The sequence below is a fragment of the Panulirus ornatus genome, chromosome 31 (assembly GCF_036320965.1).
Source record: "Panulirus ornatus isolate Po-2019 chromosome 31, ASM3632096v1, whole genome shotgun sequence".
Classification (NCBI taxonomy): domain Eukaryota; kingdom Metazoa; phylum Arthropoda; class Malacostraca; order Decapoda; family Palinuridae; genus Panulirus; species Panulirus ornatus.
In genome coordinates, this window is record NC_092254.1 from 11,002,587 (window position 1) to 11,022,500 (window position 19,914).

At 41.2% G+C, this 19,914-nt stretch overlaps 1 protein-coding gene across 7 annotated transcripts in view; it reads left to right on the forward strand.

Annotated features, from left to right (window-relative positions):
- Nucleotides 1-19,914, forward strand: part of LOC139758810 (putative neural-cadherin 2) — an 831,293-nt gene that overhangs the window by 177,593 nt on the left and 633,786 nt on the right. For 2 of the 7 annotated variants that reach the window (XM_071680631.1, XM_071680632.1), the window contains exon 1: nt 13,101-13,476. The exons of the other annotated variants lie outside the window; for them this stretch is intronic. The gene's annotated coding sequence lies outside the window, so the exon portion shown is untranslated. Of the gene's footprint in view, nt 1-13,100; nt 13,477-19,914 lie in introns of those variants that run through there. 7 annotated transcript variants of the gene reach the window in all.

Here is a 19,914-nt window from a genome sequence, read left to right on the forward strand (position 1 = left end):
GATCAAGAGTCCCTGGAAGACATGGTGCTAGTTGGTCCATGTAAAAGATTGTCGAGGGCAGAGGCGTCTGCACCGGATTCGACTGACTGTGAAATTTCCGTGCTCTCATCGTTTCCATTTCTTTCCGGCTTCGTAAAATTTTGTGTTTATATGCCAAAAAAATCGGAAGCATTACTGGCAATCTAGTCACTCTGTTCCTGATGAATTTTAAATACGTCGAAAAACTTTTGTTTGCTCTGAAATGTAGACACACCGGAATGGTTTTTCTATTAAGATTTTACAGGCTATGGATCAAATGCAGCTGCATGTAGGAAATAAGATGGTTTTTTTTACAGATTATGCAAATAAGGGCATCACTTTAGTCCTCGACAGTTATCAAATGCATTACCTGTTGAAACAGTACTTAAAACCATCTGTAATAGTCTTTCTTTATTTTAAAGTAGCCGAATTCGCTTTCACAGTTTCATGTGAGTGTTTGAGTCAGTCACCGTAATTTTCAGTTCTATCCAGGGAGTTGATTTTGCAAACATTTTCAATATATTCGAAGCATAATTTTAACCTTCCACTTCAAGCTCCACTGTCTACCTGCTGAGGACAAGTGTTCTCGTAATTCATGGTTGTCTATTTGAATACATTTGGCCTACCCATATTGTAGCTGGCGTCAGCCCTTTCAGCAGTTAATGGTGACCTCCCCTCCAACAACGCGTTGGAAACCCTTCCACCACTTAATGGTAGTCCATCAAAGCCTAGGGTTATATAACTCTTTCTGTAGTTCCCGACAGCTTCTCTCACATAGGATACTGGTGCCTTTACCAGCTTTATCCTTCATGTTGGAGGCTTCAGTCACGGGCAATTTAAGTCCACATCAAAACCCAGCCTTAATTGAAATATAGAGAGGATCATGCAAGGGTAAAAAGAAAAGACAGGGCGGGAAAGGTATTATTGTACCCACTCCAACAGCTGTTGGTGATCCTCCAACAGCTGTTGGTGATGCTCCAAGAGCTGTTGGTGATCCTTCAACAGCATACTGCAACCATCAGGGCCGCGAGTGGCGGCTTTTCATAAACATGGAGACACTTCCCTCCCTTCCACAGCTGATGGCTGGCGCTCCAGTCTCTTGATGACTTACCCACCCAGCCAATGATGACTCATTCCTCCTACCGTCCTCAGTGTACCGATGGTGGGGCAGCGCAGCGCGCGCACGCCCACACTCCCTCAGGTTCCTAGTTCGCTAAGGATCAGCGAGCTTGCGTAATTTATGGTGACTTGAACGGATCACCGAAGCTCCCAGGAATCAATAGTAGGATAGCTAGCTGGTCGTCCGTGTTGCTCTCGGTGCTGAATTTTGATATGGTACCCAGACGAGTTCCTGATTCTAAGATGTTTAACATTAAAGTTGTTTGATAGTGAAGTTTAGGTAAATTATGATAAAAAAGAATAAAGGGGAATATTTGATTATTGGAATCTAAAGAGTGTAGTGAGGTACCAATTGGGTGTACGAATCATGGAAATCTCGAGCTGAATTGCCTCGTATTTTGATCTTGCTGTTTTCTTTGTCAATAAGATCTGTAACACAGTCCAGGAAATGTAGAGAAAGAAATAGTAGTCTTTCTCCCTTTCAGTCTGAAGCTGTTCCTCAAAAAGTGATGGAAATGTATAGAGAATATTTTCCTGGTTCTCTTTAACTTTAAACTCATTTATGAATTTTTCTTGACAAAAGACTTATGCTTAAACGGATTGTTATTCATAAAACGGGGGAATTCTAGCCAATATTCAGTAATTCATACTAGTTTCAATATTTGGCGTCAAAAGTGGAATGAATAGCAAAAATGTGTTTGGAATACACATTGGTTAAATATATATATATATATATATATATATATATATATATATATATATATGTATATATATATATATATATATATATATATATATATATATATATATATATATATATATATATGTATTGGAAAGGATCACAACTTTGCGCGTGATCAAGTATATTCCTATGACTCCACGGGGAAAATGAAACACAAAAGTGCACTTGGGAATTTATCGTGTTTCATTTTGCCGTGGACTCATAGGAATATATATATATATATATATATATATATATATATATATATATATATATATATATATATATATATATATATATTTATGACTGGCGAGAAATGACAGGTATTTAGGGAAGCAGTGTTTACGTGTGCGTGAGTAGTGGGATGAGGAAGTCAAGTTTTTTGAAGAAAGTGAACAGCCTCTCGAAAGTATCCAATTAACTGTTAATGTGTGAATTCCTCTTTATTCCTTCGTATACCTCTATCCATTCGCTCGTCTCTGGACGATTGCTCGGCGTACATAATACTCTGCCTGTCTGTATATGTGCTTTTTGCCAAACAAAGATCTCTTCCTACTTTTGTACTCATACAGTATCGTTGTCTATATTGTCATTCATGATTGATAATCATAATTCATTACACGATGAATTGATAGAGAACATATTGAACATCCATTCATATGCGGACCGGGGTGTTACCGGACTACTCTGACAAGCAGTTTGAGAATTTACCTTCAACAACAACAACAAAAAAATGGAAAAGAAATATAGTCTTGTCATGGACTCTTCTTCTACAAGGGAGTTCATCATTGTTATACTGTTCCTGGGTGAAATGTAGCCCCATAAAAGAGGCATTAGACCTTTCTAATATTATCCTCACTGGTACCTTACCCATTAGACGTTACTGTTGACCACGTAAAAGATACATCTTACATGATAACAATCAACTCCAGTAACTGAGGCAGAAGCAACCACAACACCACCAGGACCGCGTTATACGCATATAACATTCTCCATGTCTTCGGGCAGGTCCTGTACCTATTGCCCTGTTGTTGTTAGAGCCTCCTCCCTCACTCCCTTCTTCACTCCCTCCCTCCCTTCTTCTAACCCATCGGAGGGAACTGAGATTGTGAATTCAGGATCGTTTCTTTGCGAGGGGGGGTTGGTGGGGTAGGGGGTTGGGGGATTCAGAGGAGGTATAGTGAGTTGAGGTTTAGAAGGGAGCCAGTGAGTTGTTCTTTGCCGTACTGTGTTTCCATTCGGTGTCAGGATTTGAGTGGGTGGTTACTACCCTGGTTGTTTGTTGGTAGAGCTGATTGGTTAGATGTTTTGTCTCGTGACGGACAGAGAATCGTGTAGATTAAGTGTTTTGCTGTTGGTTTGTCTAAGAGGAGATCGTGGTTGCCTGCTGGTGCAGTAATTGATCAACAATTTTGTTCTAGAAAGAAGAAACTGTACAGATTTTGGCCTTAATGTTGATTTTTCTCCTAAGGTATGATTATGGTTGCTTACTTATAAAGTAACTGGTTAGATGTTTCACTTTACGAGTCAAAGAATTATATATAAGTTATGAACTTTATTATTGTTTCATCTTATAAGTTCTTAATTCATACGCACTTCCAGAAGAGAATTATAGATGTGGCTTTGATGGTTCTATGTGCATTTTAAAAGACAAATATCGACAAATATCTATTCTCATTTCGAAATGAGCATAAACATTTTATTGCATTTATATTCTTGTCCTTGATATTGGACACGATCTTTTAATGTTACAGTTCGTATATTTGTTCCTGATATGTTAAGTGTTACATGTTTTGACTGACAGTTAGCGTTACAGCTTATGCGTTATGGTAATAGCCCATGAATTTGTGTTGCAGCCTATGAATTTGTGTTATAGCCTATAATCTATGTTAATCTATGAGTGCTATTGCGATAATTTATGAGTGTTAGTGTCACAGCATATTAGTACGACCAGTTTAAAAGTTTTCCCTATTTGAGACTCGGTTCCCGCTGAAATGAATTCAATAGATGTCTCCGAAAAAAAAAAGGAGAGGAAATAGAAATCTGCAGTGGGATTGAGAGGCTGGCCCAAATGGAACACTATTGGATTAGTGGTCGAGCAGAATTGATGAGCGTTCCGAACCTACATCCGAGAATCTGAGAGTTCTATAGATGGCATTCGATCACATGTTGAACTAAGCTTCTAGGATAGAGTCGGTTCGTGCGTGTAATTAAAGAGATTTGGTGACCACGGGAGTTAAGGGAAGTAAAACGTGTAAAAAAAAAAGATATCGTAATGTAATTTTGAAACTTAGGGTATATTGTCATGAATCATATTATGACACATGTATTGATCTATCACTCGTGGCGTTGAAATCAGCCAGAGGACCAGTAGCAACGTGGGAAGCAAGTGAACACAGAAACAAGGGAGATATGGAAGAAGTGTTGAGAAAGAGAATGAAAGACAAGACGAGCTCCTTTACCCGGTCAAGGCCACGCACTTTTGCAAGGATGCAATGAAAGGTGGGGGGTGATGGAGAACGCTCGTGCTCTCAATCTATAAGTAATCTGTTGTTACCTTTCCAAATTACATTGCCTTTGATTCGAGCATCTTAAGAATGCTAGTTTTCCCCCCTAGAAGGACTATTACTACTACTACTACTACTACTAATCTTTAGCATCCTTGCTTAACCATCCTAAGTATATATGTATGCAAGGGTAGGCCACCTCTCTACCAGCATGTTTAGTGGACATGAGCGGCCTGGTAGTGTAGTCAGCAATAACCATATTGGAACATGGTGGTAACATACCTTCTGCCAATGTGCAAACTCTTTTTCCCCCCCTCCCGAGCCAGTGGACCGTCTCTAGAATGTGATCATATCGATGTGGAAAATGTATATATTATGCAGATGTTGGAGAGGAACGGACGTTTTCACTAGTGGACATGTTAAACGAATTGAAATAAGTTCATTTTATCCTCCTCTTCATTTTATCCTCCTCCCTTTTTTTTTTCTATGTTGAACTGTCATCCTCATCTTATGGAAAATTATAATCAGTGTTTGATATCATTTTACTCTGATTATAATTTTTCTTTTTCATGGAAGTATAAGGTCATTATGTTTGCCGAGTATTAGTTTATATTTTTCTCTTCATGATAAGATAATTTTTTTGTTTACATTACATCTTACGAGCTTTCTTCCTTTAATGAAATTCATAAAAAAAATAAATATATGATGGAATATCCAAAAAAAAAAAAAGATTTGAGATTGTGGGATTAAATGTCGAAAAAAAAAGAAAAAGAAAGTTAATGAGGTAGTCCTTACGTAGCTAAACATATACACCACCTTAAAAATATGCATTTCACCAATGCCATTCCTTGATGCGAACAGACACACTCCCAACAGCTGTTCTCCCTGCCTCCCCCATCGTTCCCACATACTGTGGCTGCCAGTAAAACTTGGCATTATTATCCCCTCCCTCCCTTACGCCCTGTTATCATGCATTATCAACTTCTTTTTTTTTCTCTCTAACCTTCACCATGGATGTTCCGTGAGCCACATACTTCACTACTGTTGAGCATTTCCTTTTTAAAGTGTTGGTATATTCTTTCAGTGTTTCTTTCAGTGAAACACTGATTTATAAAGTGAGTTATAAAAACAGCATTTAGTGATGACTGCATCTGTTCTCTGTTCCACATAATGTCTTCGAAGGGTATATTTCATTTCAAGGCCTCCGTCATATAGCTTAAGTGCATACATTAGTGTGTGATTACATATCTGTAATTACTTATATGTGTATGTGTGGGTGTGTGGGTGTGTGTGTGTGTGTGCGTCCAGGTCAAGTAACTCTCTTTCTTACTCGTTCTCAACCACCTGAGGATGACAATAACCAGTTATGCCCTTTGGTTGATTCGATTTCATTTTTCCTTTTATATACTTCAGGCTATTGTAGTTTTGTTGGCGAGTTAATTAAACTCCCGCGATTCTTCACCTCTTGCCCAGAAGTTCCTTTTATTTTTTTTTTTGGGGGGGGGGGATCAGTTTTCATAAAAGTCCTAAGCATTTTCCACGATGTAAAAAGACGTTGGTAATGGAAAGTAAACGTTGATTTTTAGACATCTTTTTTGTTTGTTCCTGCTACGTTGACGGCAGTTTCTTGGCTAAATCATTCATATGTCTTTCTAGTTACCATTACATTATCGGATGCTAAGGTGTCTTATATGTTCTTCAGTGATTCATTTGGCATAAGAACTGATGATATATGACATGACAAACGCCCAGATATTACTTTGTACCGTTTATTTATTTTTTTTTTATCTTATCTTCACTGATTTGTTTTCTCTATATCGCCTCTGTGATTTCTGTTATAGAATTTAGTTCACCAATACGTCATGCGGTTTATGCATGCCATATGTAAGGTTTGTGCTTTTCTTACCGTGTGTGTGTGTGTGTGTGTGTGTGTGTGTAATTTGGTTTTATCACTATGCATTTCAACGGCATCATTTTCCACTATCAAGGTACTTACAATTACGTCCACATTTTCATTTAATCACCCATATTCTCCATTCTATCTGGTCTTTGATTATACCAATCCCTCCTCTCTGATAATAGTTATATAAGTGAAGGTTATGCAACAGACGCTTAATTCCTGTTAGATAAAATATCACCAAAGGAGACTTTATGAACCCGGCTCCAGTTGGTATCTCCTCCCCATGTCTTTAAGTCAATTTTTTTTTTTCATTATTATCAGATCTTTCTCATGATATATCGTACACTAGCTAGCTGCTGCAGCTTCTGCCTCTCCTTTATAAATGTTTCGGAGGAGAAAAAAAAAAAAGAGAGGAAGAATAATCTGTTCCAAAGCATTTTGGCTCCTATGAAGGGTTTTTCCTTTGTGAACCATAAGATTCCTTTGGTGAGGTGAGAGTAGCTTCTTCTTCTCCTCCTCCTTGTCCAGAGACGTCACGTATTGCTATCACCCCTAGCTATGGTCGGCAGCATCTTCGTAGGTAAACATGGCAATGTTTCCCACACTGTCCTTTGGCCCATCTGTGGCCCATGCCTTGATTTACGCGAACAATGGATGGATGGCCTTTGGCTTTTCGTGTTCCAAGACACTAGACGTGTTCTTCGTGGATATAATTGGATGTATGACGTTCTGCGACTTATGTTCAAGATATGTAATTGGTGGTTTGAAGTTCGGGGCTCGAGAAAACAGTATAGTAGCCTCAGACTAAGTAGAGGTTGTAAAATCCACGAGTCTTTCGCTCCAGATGTACTTCGTCAAGGTCCCAGGTGCCAAAGCAAGAAGGGTACAGCGTGTTGTCATTGTCGTGCAAGAGTTTTGCCACTCGTCACGTTTCGTGAACTGGCCACCACCACCATCACGTGCACCCACTCTTGTTCCTTGTGGAAGCTATTACATGTGGTAGAGTTTCCCCCCAGTGTTTATTCTGTCGTGGAACTGGCCATTACACATCAGCTGAAAAAGCTCCCTCCCTCTTCCCCTGGTTGCTGCTTTGTTTATGAGGGTACATGCCTAGCATGGCTTCCACGGCAGTATTTTCGCCTTGGCTGTTTAGGTGCCATGCTTTTGACTGAGTTAAGACTAGCTGAAGCTAGCTTTAGAAACAATGCTGAGGGTGTTTTCCTTGTCTAATGTGGGGAAATAACAAGTGATCACCGACAGTATATCTACATGAAGAGCCACGCATGATCAACATGTGCAGAGAATATCATTTGTGTTAGTGCTGAAGGGAATGGATGACGTCTCCAAAGTCTGGTCTTGAGTCATCTCCCGCTTTTACAGTTTCTCTATTCATACCTGGACTATAGTTGGCCTCAGGTCCACTTTCTTTAAAGGGTTCCGGAGTCGCTCCATCCAGCATCCCATTTTCTAAGAGTTCCCACAACTCCACGGCTATGGCACTTCCAGAAGCAGAGAAATGATGGACTGCAATGGAGTTAGATGTTCTTTGATGATGCTCTACTCCCGATGATACAGCCGAGCAAAAAAGTACATTTTGCACTCGTGTTATAACCTTACGCAGGCAGAGTTCGGTAACACCTTTCTCCCAATCATTTGGGTTGGCAATTTACTCCTCAGACATTTGATACTTTATTTTTCACGTGTGGATACCCATCTCTGTCGTTCATATTCTAAAAGTACGTTTCGCCTTCGATAAAGATGTAGTAAATTACAGTGAAACGATCTAGTTTTTCCTGATTGGCTCTCCCGATAGCGAGAGAGATATAGGATAAGCAAAGGCATATTTAGTACAGTCTGGAGTCTATAAAGTTACTCTTGAGTTTGGTATATATTGGTATATATATATGTTGGTATATATCTCCTCCGTTGTGGGTTGTATATCATTCAGGCGACAAACTTCATGTTGCTTTCATGGACATGGGAGACACTTAGGAATTGCTTGTTCAACCGCACGTCATCCATCTCACTGTTGACGAGAATGAAGCCTTTGCCCCAACGAAGAAAAGGTCAAGTCATACGTTTTATTTATTTATTTTTTTTCTTCACTGAACATGGAGTACTGCATCATACAACGTTTTGGCTAAGTTTCCGTCGATTGTGTGGAGAGCGTGGTGGGCCCAAGTATAGTTTTTTCAAGGGTTGTGTCAAGGGGGACAGTATTAAATCCTTGGTTGATGTCTGTTGCCACTGATACTGCACGGGAAAGGAAAGGAGTTGGGGGTCGGTTGAAGGCACTGGGAGTGTGTCGTGTGGCATTTGTGTGGGATGTAGTAGGGTGACTATGGTGGGGGGAGGTCTAAAAGTCATGATGTGTACGCGAGAGAGAGAGTCAGACAGACAGGTTCATTCTAACGAGGATTCCTTCCTTTCTTTCGAAGATGTTGGGGTATTGGAGATAGCATTCTCTCTCTCTCTCTCTCTCTCTCTCTCTCTCTCTCTCTCTCTCTCTCTCTCTCTCTCTCTCTCTCTCTCTCTTTCTCTCTCTCTCTCTCTCTCTACATATTTATATATATAGGGCAAGGAATAGAGTGATTTGGAGCGATGTGGTATACCGGGGTTGACGTGCTGTCAGTGGATTGAATCAAGGCATGTGAAGCGTCTGGGGTAAACCATGGAAAGCTGGGTAGGTATGTATATTTGCGTGTGTGGACGTATGTATATACATGTGTATGGGGGGGGGGGGGTTGGGCCATTTCTTTCGTCTGTTTCCTTGCGCTACCTCGCAAACGCGGGAGACAGCGACAAAGTATAATAAAAAAATATAAAAAAAAAATATACATACATATATATGCATAAAACAAAAGGTCCATGAGATGATTGCGGGAAATGCCTGAAATGATGTGAGAGTGGGCGAGGGCATGAGCGGCCGTGGCCGGTTCCCACGAGCGAGATAAGACACACTGTGCTCCTGACGCTAATAGCGGCGGATTCACGTTTTAATTGACTTCGTGAGTCCTCTCTGGGTAGTATGAAAATTTCTGATGGGCAGAACATTTAATCCAGGGCGTCCACAACCTCCTTTCCTGCCGTCGTTGTGTTAGTGTTTTCACCTCAGACGAATAATAATGCCAGTGTGGGTGTTGTTGGATGAACGCTGCTCTTAGAGAGAGAGAGAGAGAGAGAGAGAGAGAGAGAGAGAGAGAGAGAGAGAGAGAGAGAGAGAGAGAGAGAGAATGCTATCTCCAATATCCCAATATCTTCGACAGATAGGAATCCTTGTTAGACTCAACCTGTCTATCTCATATATACAGAGAGAGAGAGAGAGAGAGAGAGAGAGAGAGAGAGAGAGAGAGAGAGAGAGAGAGAGAGAGAGATGTCCTTTAAACCAAGCCGTTTAGCTCGTGGTGATAATAACGTCTCTTCCGTAATAGGAACAAAATGGTTTCCTATATGAGATTTTCGCTCGTTTTCAGGATGTAGCTAGGAGGCAGTTGTAAACAATCACTTAACCACGACGGTCGCTAACCATTGTCCTTGACCCCTGTAAGGCCAGGTCATCGTAGGTCATAGGGTGTTCGCAACTGTTGCCCCGTCGTGCCCTAAGGGTTTAAAACATGAGTCAATATAAGTATAAACCAATAATTTACATGGAATATATGTCACGTATCGTCATATAAAATCATATAACTTTGGTCTCTATAATGACCTAGGGGAATATATAGTATTATCGTTTCTTGACACAGTGTTATATCTACGTTAATGACTGGAATATTCAAGGTCCTAAACCACTCTTATCTCCTCTTACGTAAGGATGGAAACCAAATGAGTGTCATCCTTGCTCCATTCCCCTAAATTGTTATAGAGTGATTTAACTAGTTTATCCATGTTGTCTTCTGTCAATTGCTTGTCATATAGGTTCACTTTCATATCTTGTTACAAGGCACACTCAGACGGTAATAGCTATGCGGATACGAACCATGGTTCTTGGTAATTATGACCATGATTACTGATGATTACCCATGTATCATCACCCAATTGGTTCTTGGTAATTATGTCCTTGATTACTGATGATTACCCATGTATCATCACCCAATTGGTTCTTGGTAATTATGACCATGATTACTGATGATTACCCATGTATCATCACCCAATTGGTTCTTGGTAATTATGACCTTGATTACTGATGATTACCCATGTATCATCACCCAATTGGTCCATTCTAATGACTTACTGTAATTCTTTTCACAGACAGGCTCACTTTGCACCCTACGATTTGTGAAAGAAATACGGAGTTGGTGTTGATTTTATTGCAAAAAAAAAATCGCGTTGAAAATCTTTATTAACGCAAGTATCATAATTGCTAACACGGCTATCCGCATTTAGCCGTGTTTCCGGGATTTTTTTTTTTTTTTTTTTTGGAAGTACGAGTCATTATTGTAGTTCACAGATATACGTTCGCGTGAGTTTAATAATTACACAAAGTCGGGTTGTGAATTTTATGTTGTTCTTCCATCTAACTTATGAAGGTCTGATTTCAAAGATAATTATCGTCTAACTCCCCTTGAGCACAACGGCTCAACCTTTTTTAACATCATCGCTTGACCTTTAACCTGATCCTTCACAGTCAGGTCAAAGGTCACGCCATACTATCCAAAGGGTCGTACCGTCGTGCTTCGATGTCGCATCGTCGTGCTCGAGAGTCGTATTATCATACTCAAGGGTCGTACCACAGTGCTTCAAGGTCGTTTCTCTATGCTCAGGGGTCGACTGTAATGTTCAGGGTTCATTCTGTCATTCTCAAGGGTCATATCGTCCTATTGAAAAGGAATGGGTCAGGAGCGTGGATCAGACACAAACAAATAGGGAGGACTTGAGTTGTTACAACACCTAGGGTCGTTCTAGGTCGTAAATGGCTCATGTCTTGTTCGTGGGTGTGTCATGTCTGGGTTATAACCAAGATATGTTGGGGTCTTGTTTGGTCAAGGCCAACGTTATGTCTGCAACATGTTTAGATCATGTGTGAACCAGATGTAAGATGGGTGCAGGACATGTTCAGGTGAGGGATGGGGCGTTTCATGGTTATTTAAGATGTTGCGACAGTCGTAACGGGAACAAAACACGTAACGGGTGGTAATATGACCTGCGCAACATCAATTAGGAAACGATCGTAAAGTTGATTATCATTATCAGGACGAGTGGCCAGATCATTTTTACTCCTTGATCACAACGCGTACGACCCTTAGATATAAAAACCTGGCCTCTGACATGACTCTTGATGTTAAGGTTAAAAGGTCATAGTTCAACGTATCAAAGGTTCGTGCTATTATCCTCAAAGGTCTTAATGGCATGTTAAAGAGGTCAATACGATAGAGACAGTGAGAGAGGAGCATTGGTACGCAAAGTTGATACCCACACCAACGGTAACACTGATTTTTCTTTGATTCCAACACTTGGGCGTTACGGTGACGAACACATATAACACATATAACAAAAAAAACTATCTTCAATTGTAGTTGTAGCAGGAAGAAGGTTATAGCACCGACAGTCGCAGAATCAGTCGTAACATTACCAAAAAAGATCGGACATCAACAGTATCAGTGACTAAAGAGCAATAGGATCCATAGCAATAACTTGAACAATGGGATTGGGCAGATGGACTGAAACACACACACACACACACACACACACACACACACACACACACACACACACACACACACCAGCAGCAGAAAGAAGGAGTATCAACTCAGCTGGTGCAGGGAGGAAGTGGTATCATGACCTGGAGTAAGGAGGAGGAGGAGGTGTGGGCATACTAAACTGCAGGAGAGAGGAGGAGGAGGAGGAGGAGGAGGAAGGCTGGCTGTTTCTGCAATGGTGCCTCCAGCATGGTCTTTGATCTACGATTCTTTAGTTCGCCTGTTTCAACCATTTTCCCCCCGCGATCCTTTTTCCTTCTGTGGGGATCGTGGGTAACAAAACTGTGGCATTATTATTACCATCATTGGCAGTTTTTCCCCCGGCTGCTGTCGAAAGAGAGGCAGAAATAGTAGAAGTGACATCAGAGGACCGATGAAGACTTAAAGAAGTAACCACAGAGACATTGGATGTTGAGGGAACGAGCGGAGCATCAACTTCGAGTGCTACTTACATCAGTACGAACACTATATGAGGAGATTACTGATTCCTGGAACAAAAACAGCTACTGGCCTATTAGCCAGGCAAGGAACAGGAGCACCTTGAGTGTTACTTATGGCAGAATCAGTGGTAGCAACAGCAAGCAGCAACTCTGACATCACGGCCAGGGATAACAGGAGAAACGGATACAACAGAAGAGTACCGTTATCATTAACAGTAACATACCATTAGTTTATAACGGGATGAATATATATATATATATTTTTTTTTCCTGACATATGAGCGTCAGTGTCATTATCACAGGCGAGGGGGAAAAAAACGTAGAAGCTGCAAGCCTTAACATCGCTGGCCTCTGGGCCGGAATCACAACAACAACAACAACAACAACAACAGCAGGATGAATACCATTATGATCCTGGGTAGGTGGGTGGGGGAGGGAGGGGGGGAGAACTTATGCAACAGCTTAGTCTCAACAGAGTCTGGGCGGGAGCAGCACCAGCTTGAGAACAACCATTCAGCTTCAGCAAGGGAACAGCAAGCAACGATGTTGAGGGTGTGAGAGACGCCGCCAGCAAGAAGGAACAGCTCAGGAGGTATGAGAAGCGCAGCATCTTACAACAGCAGCAGCAGCTGCATCACAAGAGCTCGGGGGCAGCGACTGGTTGGTTCGGCTGCCGTCGGCGCGGTCAGTAGGGTGCCAGACGTGATAGTGGCAGCACAGGTAGCAGCAGCCAGCAGCAGCCAGCAGGCAGCAGCCAGCAGGCAGCAGTAGCAGAAGTGAGGCTCTACCGCGAGAAGTGGCCACCAGCTGGGTTCTCTCTGCGTGTCCCTTCTCTCTCTGTCTCTTTCTCTCCTTCGTGCGTCCCCCTCCAGTTAGCCACTGAAAGATCTGAAAGAAAAGAAATTCCATACTTCTGAAGTAAGAGTCCTCATCGTTGAAATTACGTCCTGAAGGAAAATCGTGTAACTGAGGAACCTTTGTGACACTTTCTCCCCTCCCCCTTGACCTGAGATAAGGTTAGGGAGGTTTAAAACACCTCCACCACACACGGTCGCTGAGTCGCCTAGAGCCACAGGTAGGTGCCCATTGAATTATAGCTAAGTGTCTCTTCTGTGATGTATTGCCATTACGCTCGCTAGGATAGGTCGGTCACCATATTTAAACGGATGGTCTTATGTCTTACAGTAAAACTCCTTTACTTTGATCATTTATATATGAGTCCGTAATGTGATATCCCTCGATATGCTTTGGGTCGACTTTCTATGTGTGTGGAATTAATCATTGAAGACGAAGGTTAGAGCAATGATCAAAAAATCGAGTAGAGGTGTCGGATGGGTTTCAGCATCCAGGCGTGAGTGAAGCCACGAAGTGATATTGCAGAACTCTGCATATTTCTTTTCGTTGTTGATGTGGTGGTGGGTCTTTGACGACAAAAGTACGAAGCCCCATCGGCTTTGCTCTGTGGTTTGTGGCCGGCTCAGTCAAAAGCAGATTGCAAGTATTAACTTTGCAAAGCCCCCATCTGAATAAGTTAGACCTTTTTCTTTTTTTTCATATATAACAGCTTCCATGAGTATATGTTATATGAATGACCATGGCAAGAAGACCAAAAGCCTTTGCTGGAATTAGTGGACAGGAGCTGAATGGGTGGAGTGTATAATATGAACTACAGTCATACAGCTGCTATCCAGTATTTCCAACAAGGGTCTTCTATTTCCTGGTCATTCACGTAACACATCTTCATAGAAATTGTTATTACGGTTCGTAGAAAGATCAGGAACAGGATGTTATAACCCAATCATACTATATGACGATTTGGGACGTCTTTACAAAAGGAATTCTTCCCTTGATAAGCATTTGTTTACCTGTTAATGATTACCAACTTAATCACTGGGTCTGTCTGTCCTTCCACCATCAATCATTACTTCTATTTCGTGTCGTTCTGAAAAAAAAAGAGAGTAACCTGCCATTTAGCTTAAAGTCTTAAGAAGTTTATGATGTCATTGGATTGGTTTTAGAGTGGGAATGACGGTGCTTTAAATAAACTGAATCTCTTAGGCGTTATTTGAAGATATAGCCGTTTTAAAGTCGGGGTTTAACCTGTGAAAAACTGCGTGAGCCATGATGGTATACATGGGTATGAGCGGTGGGTTGCTGAGACCTTGAGAGGAGGAGGTGGAGGAGGAGGAGGAGTAGTGATAACTGTGGTGGTGATCGAGAAGGAGGAGGAGGAGGAGGAGGAGTAGTGATAACTGTGGTGGTGATCGAGAAGGAGGAGGAGGAGGAGGAGGAGTGATAGCTGTGGTGGTGATCGAGAAGGAGGAGGAGGAGGAGGAAGAGTAGTGATAGTAGTGGTGGTGATCGTGGTCCTGTTCAATACTCTTAAGTCATTCTGTGCATCGTGGACGGTCTTCCCAGCGACTGTAATCGTTACTCACCGCAGTGCTGAGAGAGAGAGAGAGAGAGAGAGAGAGAGAGAGAGAGAGAGAGAGAGAGAGAGAGAGAGAGAGAGAGAGAGAGAGAGAGGATCAGTGTGGTGGAATAAGCCTCATTTGTACATAACTGATTCGTCATGATGTGTTTAGCCCCCCCTTTTGATTTCGTACCCGAGAGGCGACAAATTTCCAGTGGAATGAACTAAATCAGCGCTAAGTGTATGTGATTTACAAAGATCTAGACAGAAAAAATAAAGATCTGTAAATTAACCAACACACACACACACACACACACACGCACACACTCCCTAGCAGTAGTGCTCCCGCCTGCTACGCAAGGGTCCCGGGTTCGATCCTGGCTGTTAGAGGTTCGTATGATATATATATATATATATATATATATATATATATATATATATATATATATATATATATATATGTGTGTGTGTGTGTGTGTGTGTGTGTGTGTGTGTGTGTGTGTTTGCGCGTATGTGGGTATCGATGAAATATAGAATAAAAAATTTTTGTAACTATTGCTCTCCATTTTCTTAACTTTTAACTTTGCCTTTATACTTCCATGTTCTTACGAAGTAAATTATTTCATCGTTTTATTTCGCGCAACTTTTGAATCCAGTAACATATGTCAAACCTTCATACTTTGCAACTTGATGGAGTGAGATCTGTGGCAGACGGTGCGCCAAACAGCGTATATAACTGATGATGATTAACTGATGATAATTAACTGTTGAAATTAACTGATGATAATTCTATTTATTGTGTGAACTAGAAATCTGCTCTGAGGATTGGCTTGGTATCGCGTAGTTGCAAAAGATATTTTGCGGATTGAATAAATCTAATGTACAAGCCTCAGATTCTACGATATAAACTTATTTGATTACAAACGTTGAATGTCATTCGTATAAAGTGGTCATGCATATTGTCTGTTCCTGACAATTAGTATGATGTAAAACAGTTTGATCACAGTGTTTGGGAGGTTTAACATTTTGTTTTTTGTTTGTATATCGATTAGAAACTTACTTTCGTAGTGACGATTTGGACTAACGTGTATGATAGCAGTTCTTCGTGTTTTGAACGATTTTCAGGATAACATTACGAACAGACCCTACGATGCACCTTCTTTTTCTCCCCCTCGACCAACCTGGGGCATCTGTGATAGGCCAGTGCCTTTCTATGTTAAACTCTGTTACACCTGCTTTACATCCTGGACTTCCATGATAGTTGAACACCCTTGTGATGGGCCTTCGTAGTCCTTACTTTGAGATTTGTCACACTTGTCATTGACATATGACATCTTCCCTTGGACTTTCCAGTACACATGGGGTATACCTCATTTTTCTCCATGGGCTGCAAGACATCAGACACAAGGAAGATGCTCGCGTCCATCGTACTTTGTGGTACACACCTCGCTAGTCATAATAGCCCTATCCCGACCACCTGGCCTGACTGACTGTCTGAGCCACGATCCCCCCCCCCCCTTGTTACCTGGGAACGAGTCTGGTAATCACCATTCACAAGACGTGTAATTGCCGACGGGGCTTCTCCTTAGCCTTGACTCACACACGCGCAGCACCGTTGTGGTTAAATCCTGGGGATTTCTGTTGGATCTTTTTTTTCCCCCCTTCCATCAGGTATATTGTCTCAATCTCTCTTTTTTTTTTTTTACTCCCCTTTTTTTCCCCCCTCCATCTTCCCTGAGGCTCTTAACTCTCCTCTCACATCAAAATATTTTTCCTTCCCTTTTAGTCACCGAACGAGTTTCACGATTTTATTTCCAGTCATTGAGCGTACCGTGTTTAGGATATTTATGCTACCGTCATTACGTCTATTTGTCTGTCTATTTGAGTGACTGTGGGTACATTGTTGTTGGCACGTGGACCTCCCTACACTAACACCAAATGAACTCCATGTAGAGGTGACGAACTCTATAGATTTCGCAGGCATGTATTTGCATGTGGATGGAATCCTTTTCTCTTTTTACTGACTGCTGTAGCTTATGAGTGCTGAGTGATAAGTTGAAATTCATGGCAAACATGTTTTAAAGATTTAATGAGCCTTAAAGTCTCTTTTTTTATTTAGTCTTATGTCTTAACATGTGGCTGGGACTTTAAGCAGTGCAAATACGTCTACACACACACACACACACACACACACACACACACACACACACACACACACACATACACACACACATTATATATATATATATATATATATATATATATATATATATATATATATATATATATATATATATATATATATATAAACTTGACCTTGACATTGCAGTCATATAATTAATGTCTAAATTGAACTTACTTGTAATAAACACGAATTTCTTAATTCAAGCCCACATATACGACTTCTCAGCTCGACCGTACGACTCTTGCATATGACAGCCTGACCTCTGAGAGGGTAGGTCAAAGGTCATGCCATCATTCAGACGGAAGGATCGTACGGTCGTAATCAAGGATCGTACCGTCGTAATCAAGGATCATACCGTCGTAATCAAGGATCGTACCGTCGTAATCAAGGATCATACCGTCGTAATCAAGGATCGTACCGTCGTAATCAAGGATCGTACCGTCGTAATCAAGGATCATACCGTCGTAATCAAGGATCGTACCGTCGTAATCAAGGATCATACCGTCGTAATCAAGGATCGTACCGTCGTAATCAAGGATCATACCGTCGTAATCAAGGATCGTACCGTCGTAATCAAGGATCATACCGTCGTAATCAAGGATCGTACCGTCGTAATCAAGGATCGTACCGTCGTAATCAAGGATCATACCGTCGTAATCAAGGATCGTACCGTCGTAATCAAGGATCATACCGTCGTAATCAAGGATCGTACCGTCGTAATCAAGGATCATACCGTCGTAATCAAGGATCGTACCGTCGTAATCAAGGATCGTACCGTCGTAATCAAGGGTCGTACCGTCGTAATCAAGGATCGTACCGTCGTAATCAAGGGTCGTACCGTCGTAATCAAGGGTCGTACCGTCGTAATCAAGGATCGTACCGTCGTAATCAAGGATCATACCGTCGTAATCAAGGATCGTACCGTCGTAATCAAGGATCGTACCGTCGTAATCAAGGGTCGTACCGTCGTAATCAAGGATCGTACCGTCGTAATCAAGGATCGTACCGTCGTAATCAAGGGTCGTACCGTCGTAATCAAGGATCGTACCGTCGTAATCAAGGATCGTACCGTCGTAATCAAGGATCGTACCGTCGTAATCAAGAAGATATCTTTTGATATCACAGCGACGTAGTTAACCAATCCCTTCCAAATATCCTACTGTATTTCTTTACTTTCACTGATGAACTTTGAGTGGTTATTTGTGGATGAATTTACAATTTACAAATTCTATATTTCATCTTCAGACAATCGACAGCTTAATACATGTAATACGTTATTTAAGAAAGTCTAAATGACGTTTATAATTAGACTCTCATAATTAATCCACTTTGGAATAATTGATACACTATTGTAATTCCCGTTAGTTGAGAATGGCTCATGGGATATTGCAATGTAGATGCTGATAAACTGTTCATTAGTGAACCCACAATCTGGGGACTATAGTAGGGATGGGGTATAAGAAAGTAAACAAATACTGATACAGCTAACGATATGTTTATATCAAGCTTTGTGGATGAGACATATAAACGGGGAGGTAGTGACCACACTCGCAAATGGAGCATTCGAAACTAAACGCGACAAAAAGAGCAGAAAGACTTCAGCTATGACAGTACAGTGGTGTGTTAGATAGCTGTAGGATCATACCTTATCTCTCTATCAGGAATGCATTTCAATGTGTGAATTGTTATCAAGCTTTCTTGGACGGTGACATGTCAGGACCATTTTTTTTTTTACGAAGCGTAGGAGCTGCTCTCCAGAATTAGATATATATATATATATATATCTACCGAAGGATTCGTACACAGTTAACTCGATATCGAACGGGATGCCTATTTATGGTGAAGGTGAATGGTTCGTCCACAATAAATTGATACAGTGTTTACATTTAATTTCGGTACAAGTTCATCATTAAGGAACTTGAAGTTAAAGGTGTATCATTTTTGATAGAGAGAGAGAGAGAGAGAGAGAGAGAGAGAGAGAGAGAGAGAGAGAGAGAGAGAGAGAGAGAGAGAGAGAGAGAGACGGAGACATATTCAAAACTATATAATCATGCGTAAAATCATGTATATTCACTTCCTTGAACATACACACAAGCCAGGATTTAGAAAAGACACACAACACTCACCCAGATATATATATATATATATATATATATATATATATATATATATATATATATATATATATATATATGCGATCTGCATATATGCGGGCTGCGTAAGAACATAAAGGCAGATAGAGGAAACTAGATACGTAAAATTCCGGCCATAAACTCTGGAATGATGTGTCGACAGCACCACAAGGCAGAATAAAAGTGTTACGTGCCGGGTCTGGGGTTCGCATCTCACGATGGTGTCAAAGACGTGTGTGTGTGTGTGTGTGTGTGTGTGTGTGTGTCTGTGTCGTGAACGTGATCTCTCCTGAGGACGAAGGGACAGCAGCTTTATCCTCTCATATCCATGAGTATCGTCTCCGGCTACGAACGAGAGACTAGTCGTACTATATATATATTTTTTTTTCTGAATGTGTTGTCAGTGGAGGAAATGCTAATCACAGTGTGTGTGTGTGTGTGTGTGTGTGTGTGTGTGTGTGTGTGTGTGTGTGAAAAGACGTACACAAACAAACATATCATCCTTCTCAGAGAAAAAAGAAAGGAATGCAAGGGAGAAAAATAAACGCAAACATAGATATTTGCATGTATACAGACGTGTGCCAACTTATTTGAATTCATGAGCGGGTCTACCCAAGCTAGACACGAGGCTTAAACAACAGACAACAGACACCCAGTGTGTAAACCAGCTTTAGTCTGCCTTCCATCTGGGCCTAAGTTTACGGTGGGAGGAGGAAGAGACATTGTGAGATGGGAAGGGGTCTGAGGGACGCTTGTGTGGGACAGGGGAAATCTGGGTGGAAG